We start from the raw sequence: 14,249 nt of genomic DNA, 5'->3' as shown, positions 1-14,249 counted from the left end.
GTTTTTCAAAACAAATTGCAACACAGACCTTGGATAAAATAGTTAAAATTATTTTGTCATTCAGCTCTACAGAAATCCCCTAAAGTATGTTCATAAAGTAGAGAGGAATGTACTTAGTGCTTATCAATGCGTTAGAACAGAACAGCTCTTGCTTCACCAGGCTGCACAGCATTGGCAAAAGTGGCAACGCTCAGTTCAGCTACAGCTCTAAGATACCAGTCTCAAACTCAAAGGAAACATGAGTTTATGGAAAAGCCCTACCTTTCTAGTATATCTTCAATGAAGGAAGTTTTAGACTCGTCTTACACGTGGGCTTCAGCTGAGTATCCTTGCCAGTCTGTTGAAGAAAAGTTATATTGTTGGGATGAGTGACAGATGCAGTCATATACATCTCAGCCAAGAAACAGCTGTGGATGTTCACGTACACAGAGAGAAGCACTACATGATCCACATTCACAAAAGTATATCTTGAAATCAAGACACTGACAAGCACTGGAATCAATTCAGCCAGTGTTCGGTACTTTACAGGACACGCAGCTTTGAATCAAATAAGTTTGTGTTCACCTGGGTCATGATAAAGGAACAGTTTCCAGCTCATGGTTATTTTACCATCACTGCGGTTTTTCACCAATAAGCAGAAGAATACACTTTCTTCCTGAATTATCAAAAAAAACTTTCAAGAAGGATATATCCTTAGAGGACTCATTTGTAATTTCCAGAGATAAAAAAAGGAAAAAAGTATGGAAAAAAAAAACCCAGGAAAACCGTTGCTCTTCAAGAAGGAGAGAAGCTCTACCATACCCATCATTCCCCATGCCATACATACTCCCTGTGGCACTGTGGTGTTCCACCAGCATTATTGCACCTCAGACCTGCATTCACGTGCAATAGTGGGACAGGTTGCAATGGGAACACAGCTCCACTGTCACTCCCCCTTGCAATAGAAAGCAGTGTAAGCATTTACAAGGTGCTGACCTAGCGAGAACAGACTTTTCACTGGAATCAGTGCCCTGCTGACAAGAGGGAGGTCTTTAAAAAGATTAATCTACTAGTAGCTCAAAATGCATTGAGCACAGACAGTGTGAGGTCCCAACGCAGAAAGAAGCAGCCAATTGTTTTCTACCTAAAAGGTACCACTGTGGAGCCTTGCCCTCAAAATAAACTCATTTTACTCTGAAGAGGAATTGAGACAAGTTCATCTGTGGGCAGCTCACCCACTTAATGGTGCACACCTTAGTGGCAGATGCCAGAAAGCAAAACACCAGGAAAGCCATTTAACATGCCCTTTTCCTTGCCAAGAAAGACTAATATGATCTAAAACAGAGGTGTTTCTCTCTTAGCTGGAGACCAGCACAAATAGTTGAACAAAACTTGTGCCAGAGTAGTGGTTATATTTGCTTCCAGACAAGAAACTCTAAAGTATCCTGCAAAAAGGAGCAGCTCTCAAAACCAAAGGGTGCATTTGGGTAGGGAAGCACTGATCTGAAAGGCAGCTCCGAGTCGCAAAGGCAGATGAGAAAGGACTGATACAACTCATCACCCCACATGCAACCATCAGCAGGTATCCCTTGGTCAAGTCAAAACCTCCTTAACCTAAGCCATACTGAACCGCAAGACAGCTGCGCCAGCTACACTGAACATCTCCCCAGAAACACACCACTGGACCTGACCACCAAAGTCTTTCATTCTCATCACCAGCAATGATCAGTTTAAATGCATTCTGCACACTCAGAGCTCCACTTTAATCCTTACAGACACTTGCTTTAACTCCAGCCTTTCCTAATGTGCCCAACAAACCAGCACTCGAGGTCAGTGACCTCATCAGAAATCATATAGCAGTTATAGTGTAAGGAACCTTTGAAGGCTATCTAATCCAACCCTCCTGCAGTGACCAGGGATGTCTTCAACTAGGCCAGCTTGCTCAAGGGCCCATCCAACCTGACACTGAATATTTCCAGGGATGGGGCACCTGCCGCCTGTGTGGGCAATCTGTGCCAGTGTTTCTTTCACCACCCATTTCTTCCTTATATCTGGTCTAAATCTACCCTCTTAGTGTAAAACCTTTACTTCTTGACCAAATGCCACAGGCTCTGCCTAAAAGTTTTCCCCATAAGTCCCCTTTAAGTATTGAAAAGCCACAATAAGGTCTCCCTGAAGCCTTCATTTTCAGGCCAAGTTCAGCAAACCAAATATACTAATCTTCTAACAACAGCTCAAGCATTCTAATCCCATAGTGGGTTAATCTGGGTGCTTGCAGTGCCAGGGATTAGCCTTTCCACGCTGCTAGAAGGGATGAGATTTGACTGGGCACACTAGGATGGTCACACAGTGAAGAGGATCTGTGTTAGCAATCCCCTTTGGGTATTTTAAGAAGGAAAATAATCTGCTTTTTATTGTTGGAGAACAAAACAGATCCACCCTTTGGCAGCAGGAAAACCTTGTTAGGTTCGAGGGAGCAAAAATAGTAAAAGGAATTCACCACCCACTTATTTTCAACTGGACTTTTAAACAGCTGCCATGCTAAAATTCATTGACTGGTCTCCACCAAAGCTTTTCCTTGAACTCTAGAATAAAGACACTGTTGTAAACATTTAAGTAACTCAAAACTAACCCCTGCCCACTCTAGTGAAAGAAAGAAGAAAAGACAATATGCTTCTGTCTTTGAACTAAATTTCATAAGACAAAACAACAGAAAAATGGTTTTCCCGAGACTTTCTCACTTACTGGTTACTCATTGGGAGGTGGTTTGCCTTCTTCAAGGGCAGCACAAGAGTCTGCAGCAGTGTCTGTCAGGCAGCAACCACAGCATCAGACCAGGAGCACAGCAGCAAACAGCACTTTCTGGAGCTAGCAGGCAGAGTACAGGCATGAGAAACTAGAAATTCACCTGTGCACCCTACTCCTTCAAACAGGATGACTACAAAAAGATGTTGAAAACAGCAGAGTTAAGCAGGGATGAATAAGAACACACTTATATGGCTGGATAACTTCCTTTCATAAGCTTTACATGACCCAGCATGGTCAGGAACAAAGACAAGTCATGAAGAGAGAAGAGACACCTGGATTGTAGTCACAGCACAACTTTTTGTAAGTTCTGGGAAAGCAGAGAGGTGCCTTCATTTTATAGCTGCAGCATCCAGGTCAGCAAGAGCCTCTCATGCAGAAAGCCTGCCTTGTAACTTGGGTGGCCTGATTTTCTTTATAGCATATGAAGTGCCACAAAAATGTTTAATGCAGTGGCGTCTCCTATAATCGACAGCATTGAATGAGTCTCAAATGGGCAGCATGCATCTCTAGCCAAGTGCTTAGAAAATGAGAAACACTGCAAACATTTTGATTGCAGTAGCTCTCCTACAAGAAGACAGGACGAAGCTTAGACATCTTCAATTTGCAGCAGTTCAGTGCCTGACTTTGGAATGATTGTTCCTTTAACATAGGAATTCTGCAATTTAATTATCTAGACATTATTTTAAAGGCAAATGGAGTGTATATATAAAATGCCATCACATGGATATATATCACCTCCTACACAAATCACTAGTAGAACTAGAACATTTAGTTCCATTACTGGAAAATTAGTGGAAGAAAACTCACTGCAAGACCTTACAGACCAGGAAGGTGATTTATCTTAAAAATAATCCAATAAGTTAATTCTACCCACTCTCTCATCAACATACTCACACGCACAGAGCTGTATGCTTCAGTCTGGCCAGGATCACTTGTGTGCAGCAAGAAGCACAGTGGATAACACCATCACAACCTCAATGACGTCGCCCGGGCTGCCCTATATTTTTGGATGTATCTTTAGCAGTGAGGACTACGATTGTGTGCCTCACTGTCCTGTCTCACCCCTTAAGAGTTTCAGGCAAAATTGAGTCTTTTTATCCTTATCTGGGTATCTCACAGCTTCAGCGCTGTTAGTCATCATGTTGTCACCTTATCTCTAAGGCTTCAGTTTGTTCCTTGTCCTTTGGTTATTTGAGTGAAACAGGCTGGCTCTGCAGCAATAAATACACACCACTCCTTTAACCTTTCATCAGTTGTTTTTAAAGTGTCTTCAGCCATGCACTATTTCTGTGAAAAATCAGTGTTAGGCAGTTTTTGACCACATGAGATCTTGGCACAGATACAAGATAGCTCTTAACTTTCTGTGGACCAGGGCAGGTAATAACCCTAGTGATTAACTAGTTGGGGGGTTTTTTTTGGTTTTTTTTTTTTTTTTTCAGATCACACAGAAATGCAGATACTGAAAAATCCTGTATATTGTGGCAATTTTAGACAGCAGTCCCTCTAACTGGTTCTCTTGTGTATGTGTTACCATACAAGCTTCATTCACCCCCTTTCCCACATCCCTTTATCCTTGCTTGTACATCCTCTCTTCTGTCTGTTCTCATCATTCCACACAATTGGCCCATCACTTTCTCTTAGGGAAAACAAGATTTCCAAAGGCTGTTTCTGACAACCTCCCCAACAACAAGGATGTGAATACAGATTTTTCTGACCTACAGCTTGACAGAATTATTTGGCTATTTTTCACAAAGGCAGAAAAACAGCACATCCTTCATTCCAGGTTGACATTCCTACCAAATTCCCAAGCTGTCTTTCAAAACATGGAAGGGTGAAAATAATCAAACAGCTATTTCAGTGAGTTTAAGACAAATCACCAGTTTCCTCCTCAACTTAGTCAAAAAAGGCAAGATCTTTTGTACTATCATTACTCAGAAAAAAAGCTAAGCCTGAGGCAAGCAAAGAACAATGGAAAATGGCAGCAGCAATGGAAAACTGCAGCTGAAGAGGAAATTTTGGTTAAGTCAGAAGTGAAGAAAGGGAGGTCTAGCAGGAAGCATAAGGAATCCATAACTGCAAACAATGTTGTCATTTTTACCAACAGTACGTGCATTTATTAATAAAGACACATACTCTCAGCCACGCATCTCAGTCCTTACAGAGCATTCTGCAGCCTTTCCAGGGTCATACAATAGATCATTTTCTCTCATTCAAGCTGGAGATCATGTAAGCCTGTGGAAAGTCAGCCAAAACCAGGGACTTTTCATCTCAAAGGGATGAAATACAGTTTCTCACAGAAGCTTTTTTTTTTTTTCCACTCTACAAATGTTCCCTTCCCTACATATCACTTGAGACCTGCCTGATGCAGATGTAGATGGGGACCTACTCCCAGTGCATCTGATGATTTGGGGTAAGTCTTTCAGACTCAAGATGCCTTAGAAAAGGCTTGTTCTTTGGAAGAATGGAAGTTTCTTCCTCAGGTAGATTTGGAAGGAGTCTAAAGAACAGGCATCCAGAAAGGTCAGCAGCAAGACCAATCACCTCTTTTGAAGGCCACTAGCAAGCTGATAAGGATTAAGCTCTCAAGGTATCCAAAAAAGCCAACAAGAGCTTCAGTACTGTGCACATTGGGGAAGCAGCAGCAACTCTAACATCAGCCTCTTGCCACATTTTCCACTGAAGGCCAAAATCTATGCTGTTTAGTCCAAATACCCTTCAGCATCATCACTGTGTTGCTTTTTGCAACTCAATCTTCAAAGCAGTGCCTGCCCTTCTTCCTTTTCTTGCTTCCTGCTAATTAATTTTTACTAAAACTTGGTGTTAGCAGTTTTGATCTGGTTGTTCTGTTGAGGCTTGCCTAGAGCCAAAATCCACAAAGCCTTAGTGCCATCACTACAAGCTTGCTGTCATGCCTGGTAAGCTAGCTGAACTGCCAGCTCTCTAGATAATACTTTCTTTATAGCTTCCAGATGTCTGAAAGTGCAGGTCTTCAGTAGTTTCCCAGTCTACAGGCATATTACTGACAAGCAATTTGGGCCACGCAATACAGGCAGCTGGCTTGCCAATCAATCCTAACACCTCTTTCATCAGCATTAGCAGCTCAGTTTTGGTGTATCATGGCTTATTTAGTTGTCAGGTCTCTGGAAATGACAGAGTTGGGTCTTACAGATTATACAGCATCATCCTCACACCAAGTATATTTAACGGACACAGGAAGTTTTACATCAAAACCGATTTATAGGCTACAAAATCGGTCAGTTCACCATATAGCCCTGCAAATCTCCTATGTATAAACACCAGCAAATACAAGACATATGAAGAGATTTGCTCCAACTACAGATACTTCCTCAAAGACAACACCAACGAAGTGAGAAGAAGACAGAAATTTTAAAGTTTTTAAAATTAGGAATTTAAAAATTAGTAAATGCACGCTGAAAAGAGCATACCAACAGTAAGCTTTTTTTATGCTACAAAGTAAAATAGCCCAGACCTGATATGCAAGACAGTTTTCCTTCTAAAGTGGGTTTGAACCACAACAGCTCTAGTGCTTTCCTTCCAGCCTACTCTATTCATCCTTTGCAGCAAGCATAGTTCAAAACTACCTGTTACAGTAATAAAAGTAATGACAACTAGATCCATCATTCATAATGCTAAAAGGACTATCTGTCATGACTGGATGACATATCAGCATAGGCCATAAATCTCTGGTTTTAATTACCATAAAGAGAGTACTTGCCCAATCAAAGAAAGTTACTGAGTCAAAGACATGCAAGCGTTTTCCAAGCACACATCTCACTTGGCACGGTTCATCCTGAAGAGCCCTGGGTGATATGGCACAACAATGAAAGCCCTCTTTTGCAATAAATCATAAACCAGAAAGTGGAAGTGTTTGTTAGAATAGAATTTCAGTTTTCCTGGAGGAAGAGGCCTCTGTAATCACCATCATTTCATAAAGCTCTTAGTGTTAAAAGCCATTATGCTATGGGTTCACCCTACGTACAGCATACTGAAAAAGTTCCATTCCCAAAAGCAGCTCAAGCTGACAGCTAGAATTTTTTTTATACATCAACTTCTATATCCAACAGAAAAAGGAAATTGGTATTTAAACCCAAAAAACCTCAAGTCCCAGCAGACTCTCCTACCTCCACCACCCTCACCATCAGCAGGATGCCATCCTTAGATGCCAGCATGAACTCTGCAAGTACTGATAGCTTGCTCAGACCCTGTAGTATGCAGGTCTCTTGATGCATAGCACAAGAACAGCCCGACTAGATATCAGTCTCTTAAAAGACAAAAGCTTAGAAAATGGCTCAGACCAGGCCCGAGGATAAGCGCCAAGCTAAGGCCTCCCACATAAACTGTCTGGGGGATCTTCATGCCTTGTATAAGGTTAGAGCTTGTCACAAAAATACTTTTTCATAGCAGTCAGACAGCATGCATTCAACATCACTCAATACAGCTTGCAGAGATGTTTCAGAGAAATCCTATCATCCACAGCACTTAAAAAAGGAAAATCTGTGAGACGACCCCTCAGAGCAGAAGAGGAATACAGATGCGAAGAAATTAGTGGCCTTGAGTCCTCATCTGATTGAAATTAAAAAAAAAAAAAAAAAAAAAAAAAAAAAAAGATTACGGGCAGAAACTTAACAGAAAGCAAGGAGGCAAACAGACTCGTGAACCCTGTGGCAGGCAACAGGGAGACTCAACAGGCCTTTGGCAGATGGCAACGCAACAGGCTTATCATTTTAAGGTCTTAAATCCAAGCCTGTTCCCATAAGAAAGTGTTAGATGAGATGTTTTCTAAGACAAATATAAGCAGAAAAAAAATACATCCATATGTAACAGAAGGAACTTCTGGTGAAAACACTCTGGAGGAAATAGCTACCTGAGGAACAAGAAGTCAAAGAGTCGCAATAGCGGTTTCAAAGTTCAGAGAGCAGCACTGCCCCACAACAGGGGACAAGGGGACCACAACACAAGCAGCGCCCTCACCCACAGACAGCACCTGAGCAGAGCTGGATGATGGTCCATCAGCAGCTCTAGACACAGCAAAGGGTCCATGAAGCCCAGGGCTCATCTAAGGATTGCACCCAGTAAAGGAGGCTTCATACAAACTACAACACATACCCTAAGAGTCCATCCAGAGAACAAACAGAGACAAATTGATCTGCAAGGCACCCCAAGGTTGTGCTTAAGTAGAGCTGCTGGGCAGATGGTGTCAGTGGAGGCCCCAGCTGAGGCTATTCAGTACAATTAAGACCCACAGATGTGCTGGGAGCGTGCAGGATTTTTTGGTTGTTTTCTTCCTAAAACCCCACAGCTGCAGCAGGTTATAGCCAGAAAGCTGAGGCAAGAACAGGATTGTGTCCTCTGTGAGAAGAAACTGCAGTTTGGAGGCCTTTTCCAACTGCACGCAGCAGCACCATGCAGAGGTCAAACATGGGCCTTGCCTGCTGTGCAAATGAGGGTGACTGACCACTATGGTCCTTTGTTCTTTTTTTTTTTTTTTTGTCTGTCTGTTGTGACTGTCAGGAATTATAAGCATCAGCACTGTGGGGTTTGGTATTGGTGCCAAAAGGCAGAGAAGTCAGAAGCCATACTTTCTTTTCCTTTCCAATTTAAAATGCTGCATCCAAAAGCTAAAAAGATTTTTTTCTTGGTGTCACATAAAACTTGATGAAAAAAGAGAGGCTACCTAAAGTGGTATTTGATGGCCCCTTCCCTAGACCTGTGGTAGGGGAGACCTCTAGTTTATTTCTCAACAGTTCCTGCAGATTCCTTCCTCTCTCTTTTTATTTTTTTTTCTTGATTCTTTCACTCGCCTCCATTCATGACACTTCTTTTGGCATCAGCACCTCCTCTCCTGATCCCACATTAAAAATCCCTCCCTTACATAATGGAGCTTTTCACTAGCGCCCAGGGCAGCTCCCCTCTCTGAGAAAAAGACGCAGGACATTCACTGAAAAGGTCTGGGAAGGTCAAGCTTGTCTCTTCATTTTCAGGCATGGGGTGCTGCTTGCACCACTCACAACTGCTTGTCTTGAGAATAGTTAAAAGGGAAAATGCCAGTAGGTGGTGTCCAAGAATAGCTCTGAATTTGGTGATGGCAGTGAAACCTGTGCTACAGTCATTGTTCCTCTTACAGCTGTTGGCATCTGCACAGTGGAAGGGGGTGCAGGGGAGCTGCGGTGGCATCGCCATTTGCAGCATCTTCAGATGACAGCTGCTGTCTTCCTCCAGTCTTAAAGTTGTTTTTCATAAATAAGTACCTTTACTGCACTCCTAAAGCTTCTCTGTTTTGAGATTTCTACTCTAAAGAAGGTAGATGGGTGACAGTTCAGGCTACCACTGGAACAAAGAAGCAGAGTCTCTGCTTCTCTCTTTAAGAACTTCAGGAAGAAAACAGCAAGTGGGTATTTTTAAATGCCATCTGAGCCAAAGCCCATGAATATAAAGTTACAGGGGAGAATCTTAAATAGGAGGTACATATATGTACATGCATGTTTATGTAAGTAGCATCCAAAAATGTCAATGACCACTTCAACTCAACCTAGTTAAAACAGCAAGTTTTCAAAGGTACATTTAAACCAGGAAGAGACATAGAGTTGACCACATGCATTTCTGTCCTGGAGAATATGTGATGGTTGCATAGCCAGACACAGCTCACAGCTTGTTGGCCACAGATGCAGAAATGATCGTTGCTTCCTCTGTATCCGGCCATGCGCAGAAGAAGGGACTAGTATGGAGAACCCATGAAAGCTTGGCTTACTGCTTTGGCTGGTGAGATGGGCAGAGGAGAGTGACCTCTGCTGCAGCAAAGGGCTACTTTACGTTACTGTGAATGCCACCAGCACCAGTAGCGTGGCTTTCAGAGCTCTTATGGTTGGTCTCCATCTATCTGCTGCAATAAGTAGCCTATACTCAATGCTTGGCCTGGACAAGCCTTTTTTAATGCCAGAAGCCTTCTCTCACCAGAGCTGCACAGGGAATCCCCCCTTAGCTGTGTGCATGTGTGCACCGAATCCACACCTCTCTTGAGACAGACATCCCCATGATGCCTCTACCCACACTTGAGGCTTGGAGGGGCTGGCAGCTGCCTGCAGAAAGGAGTTAATCACATCCAGGCAAGGGAAATCCCAGCAAAAGCCAAGCAAAGACTTTGGCTGCATGAGCATAGACCAATAACGGACCTGGGCACTGAAATTCATTGTCAGGGCTGTCCCTTGCTGGTTACTGATTTGTGCAGATTAACAGTCACACAAAAGGTTTCTGGGCATGGTTTGGGAACTGGCAAAAGCCAAGAACTCCCAGGAGTCTGTATGGAGTCAGCCATCATCTTTTGATAACTGAGAGAGTTTGATGGTACGGACACAAGCTCTTCCCTGCCAGTTGGCCTCAGCACCAGAGAGAGACCCCGAGTGTGATTAATTTACTAGAATAGATGTAGCCTTAGCGAACTTCCTTTCTAACCTGGGTCTCAGCTCCAGCTTTCCTCTGACTTTGTTTCTGACTTGCTACAGACAGCCATTTCCCTTCTTTTGTATCATTTGTGATTCCCTGCACAGCAGCACTTGCATATTTTCAGCTCTCATGTTGTTGTACTCCTGCTAGTGCCCTGTCCCATACCGCATTTTTCCTGCAGAAGATTTGGGGTAGGGTCTGTGTTCCTCCAGCAGTACAACACCTGGCTGGAACTCCATCCTCACTCGCCCTTAAGTTTTATTGGGATAAAAATGACAACTACATTGTCCTGTAGTAAGCTGAGAAAATGCTAAACAGTTTTTCTGCTTGTGACTAGAAGCAAAATCTCTCATTCCTATTTACAGATTTCTGCCTGCCACAAAGGCACCCCTTGCCACAGTTGTACCTACTTCCACCCTCAGCAGAAGCAGGTATTACCCAGGGGTTGAGCAGCAAGCTATTATACCTGCTGGCTGTGCTCAAGCATGTTATTTCAGCCTGGAGTAGAAATACCTTCCTGTTTTGAAAGCCTCACTGGTGCAATGTAATAAGTCATCAGTAAATGCTAGAAAAAAATCTCGTTTGGGCATTTTAACTTGATTTGCTTCCTGGAGTTAGCTAAATAGCTACAAACACTGAGCTCATGAAGCCGCAGGGAGAGGAGTCTGGTCTATGACAAAATCTCAAGGTTACATTTTGATCCAAAACAGGACAGGGATATCGCTTGTGTAGTGATGAATTCTCCTCATTTGTTGAGACAACTTCTATAACAATTGGAGAAGAAAAAAAAGTAAGTCAGATGGGTGGGGAGGCCTCCAGAGAGTCTGTGGAGACGTTGCAAGCACCTTGACTTCCAGAGCTGTTATGACGGCTGGCAGTGCACAAGGAGGACACAGCTCAGCGTAGCTCTGCAGCTGTGTAGGAAACAGAGTTTGAATATTCCTGGCCTGGAGTCAGTGAGAGGAGTGAAAGAGAGATCTCTACCTCTGTTTTGGCACTGTACTCAGAACAGAACACTTTAAGGCTATCCTTCTCCATCATCAGCCTTCTGGAAGAACAATAGCTAACTGCTGCCTTTGAGGCATCAGAGCCTCTCTTATCTCATCTCTGCACTTCTTAGCACAGCCTCTTCTTCCAGGCATGTGGCTCAACTTTTGGGAATGGGGAGCTGCACAGCACAGATCTCAGTGGCCACAGAGTGAGAGGCAGAGCAGAACAAAATGTGGATTGGAAAGCAAAAAGCCTAAGTAGATGGCATAGGGTGAATATTGCTGTGCTTTCATCCTAGACTGCTGACTTTCCTGATGGAGATAACTTCAGGAGTCCTAGATCAGGACAGCTGCAGTGGCAGAGAGGCAGAGAGCAGCTGAGTGGGTGATGCCATGGCAGGAACTCTTTCCCACAAGCAAACTCTTGGACTATTATGAAGACAAGACTATGAGGAACAAGCTGAGCTCTTACACGTGTAACTTGCAGGTTTCTGATGCCAGTTTGGGTTCACTGAATGCCAGACCATAGGCAATAATTGTATCCCAGACCCACTTCAGCTGGTCATGGGACTGTCTGGGGACTCTTTGGGCCACTCTCAGCTTTAAATCATTGGGACTTCTTGGTGTGTTTATCCTGCTGCAGTTGCTACCTGATAGACATGGCACCAGGATCCAGTGACTAGGACACAAACGGGACTCAGAAAAACTGGTTTCTGTTACCATCTCTGCTACTGATTTGTGCTATATCCATAAGCATTTAATTAAGCCTCAGCTTCCCCCACTTTAGAAGAGTGATAATTACATTTATCTCTCTTTGTGAAAAGCCAGATCTTGGAGACATTTGGATAAAAAGCTCCTAAAAGAGGTAAGTGTTTTAGTTAGTTACAATCATTTTGACCCTCCCTGAATTTATAAAAGTTGTTGTGTTCCAGTGACTCTGTTTCATAGACAAGGCAGAAAAAACCACAAACATAATTATGGAGTGACTCCATATTCTGCTGCGAGCTCCTTACATTGCATTTACTTGGCTGAACCCAGTTCACCTGCAGCCTGCTAGTTACCTTGCACAGGTCCTAAGGGAGCTGTCAGCATTGCAATGATATGACCATCAGTGCAAAGCAACTAGTGGTTTTGTCACGCTGTGCTAGTGATTAAAAAGCACCATAATAGCTTTTAACTGCTGAAATAAGAGAGCAAAACACTAAGCTACAGGGATTCTGGCATTGCATGAATGGCCATTTTCAGAACAAGGGGGGGAAGAAGATATTGCTCCTAAAAGGTGTTTAGCATCCTCATTTCTTTTTAGGTGCCTAAATTTCAAGTGAAACTGTGAGCTCTACAAAGCAAATAGTTCAAGTAGTAGTGATATTTATAGTGCTGAGCCACACCAAATTTCATGAGAGACTTCACGTATGGGGCAGTAGGAAAACCCTACCCCTCACACTCTGCATGAACTTGTCTCAGGTCCAGTCTTAATTTTCTACATAATTAATACTTCTGAGGATTCACAAAGTCTGACTTTGTAACTCACTGTTTGCTGCTAAGGATATTAAAATGTGAGCAAGCTATAAACTCTCTATCAACAACAATATTTAATAAATTAAACAATACTGGGAAACAATCCCAAGTGCTGAGAGCAGACTTGTGATGTTTATTTCCTTAGAGAATTACCTGATTTGACCCAGGCCAGCTGCAGGAGTCAGGACAGTACAGACCTTTCTTGAAGTGCGTTTCATATGTGCCTGCTCTGGCCTGGAAGCTTAGGAGCATTTGTGGTACGGAATAAATCTATAGGATAGGTCTCACAGCCTCAAAAGCTCTGTTGCGCTTTTGGACCCAAATAAAGGAGACGATAAACAGCAAAAAGGGTTAATCACACAAGTCAGATGTACTGCTCCAGAACTTAAAAGCCCCAAAAGAAGAAGAGGGAAGTGTCTGCATTTGCAAATGTGTGTGAGTCTGTGTGGGTGTGAATGTAAACATGCACATTCAGGGGGAAAAACCTTTCAAGAAAATCACAGAATCTCCACCATCAGATTACAAGGAAAAGAGATGCCAAGATCTTTGAATTAATTATTCTCAGTGAATCATTCTTGCAGTTAAAAGCCATACCAGCATTTCCAGAAAAACTTTCAGTTTGGTATATGTAAACAAATCTAAAGAAAACAAACAAACAGCTAATAAAATTTGAAGATAAAAGGCTTGAGATAATAAGATTAAAGATGTAATGGGTGTCATCTGCAGAAGCTGTGTTTCTGCAGACTTTGACACTCACATTGGTACCTGAGTTTCTACAAAACTCAGCTCTGAACTGCTGGCTTCAGTCAGTGCTAAATCTACAGCTCAGAAATCCTCTTGCCATATCCCACCTCACTGTGCAGGCTTTGACTCAGCAATGCAGAGCCACATATTTAGGTGACATGAGTTTTACATTTCTGCAGGTATTAAACTGCCTTGAATCTGGGTTTAAATGCATAATTAGAAGCAAGTACCTGCCTAAGTGCTTTGATCTTGGGCAGCAATCCTTAAACCACACATGCCTCGCCCCCAGCTTACTATGCTCTAGCTCACTCCAGTCCTCACTGAGGATGCCAACATCTTGCATTTCCCACCCCTGCTTCATATCAGGACCTCAGTCTCCTCTATATGCATATCATACTTGCTCCTCACTTGTAGCCCAAGATTTTAAAGTCTGGAACTAATAAACTTCCCAAAATACATTAATAGTCTAAAGAATAGGTGGGAAGAAACAGTGCAGAAGTTTTACAATGTGTTTATTTTACTTTATATCCTATATTTACTACTGATGAACTCACAGGTAGTCATCTATTGTCCTTACTCTAGTTGAAATAATAGTCTTACCCAAGAAGGGAACCAATGGATTAAAGTACTTGACATTAATTATCTCACTGCTTTAAGTGTTATTCAGGTAGAAAATGCCTATCAGTTTTAAGCCTCTATTTTCCAGGAAACCACAGGGTGAGTATGTCTACAAGAAAAGCATGTTCATAG

General features: G+C 42.7%; 1 protein-coding gene across 2 annotated transcripts in view; it reads right to left on the bottom strand.

Moving 5' to 3' along the window:
* LOC128851832 (uncharacterized) overlaps positions 1–14,249 on the bottom strand; it is a 69,387-nt gene that overhangs the window by 10,976 nt on the left and 44,162 nt on the right. Inside the window, exons 1-3 of one of the 2 annotated variants that reach the window (XM_054063641.1) lie at positions 3,682–3,809; positions 2,725–2,847; positions 262–337 (exon numbers count right to left, since the gene is read on the bottom strand). The gene's annotated coding sequence lies outside the window, so the exon portion shown is untranslated. Of the gene's footprint in view, positions 1–261; positions 338–2,724; positions 2,848–3,681; positions 3,810–14,249 lie in introns of those variants that run through there. The other variant, XM_054063642.1, reaches the window with a different exon arrangement.

This window comes from Cuculus canorus, chromosome 3 (genome assembly GCF_017976375.1).
Source record: "Cuculus canorus isolate bCucCan1 chromosome 3, bCucCan1.pri, whole genome shotgun sequence".
In the NCBI taxonomy this organism is placed as follows: domain Eukaryota; kingdom Metazoa; phylum Chordata; class Aves; order Cuculiformes; family Cuculidae; genus Cuculus; species Cuculus canorus.
This window is presented reverse-complemented; position numbering and strand designations above follow the sequence as displayed.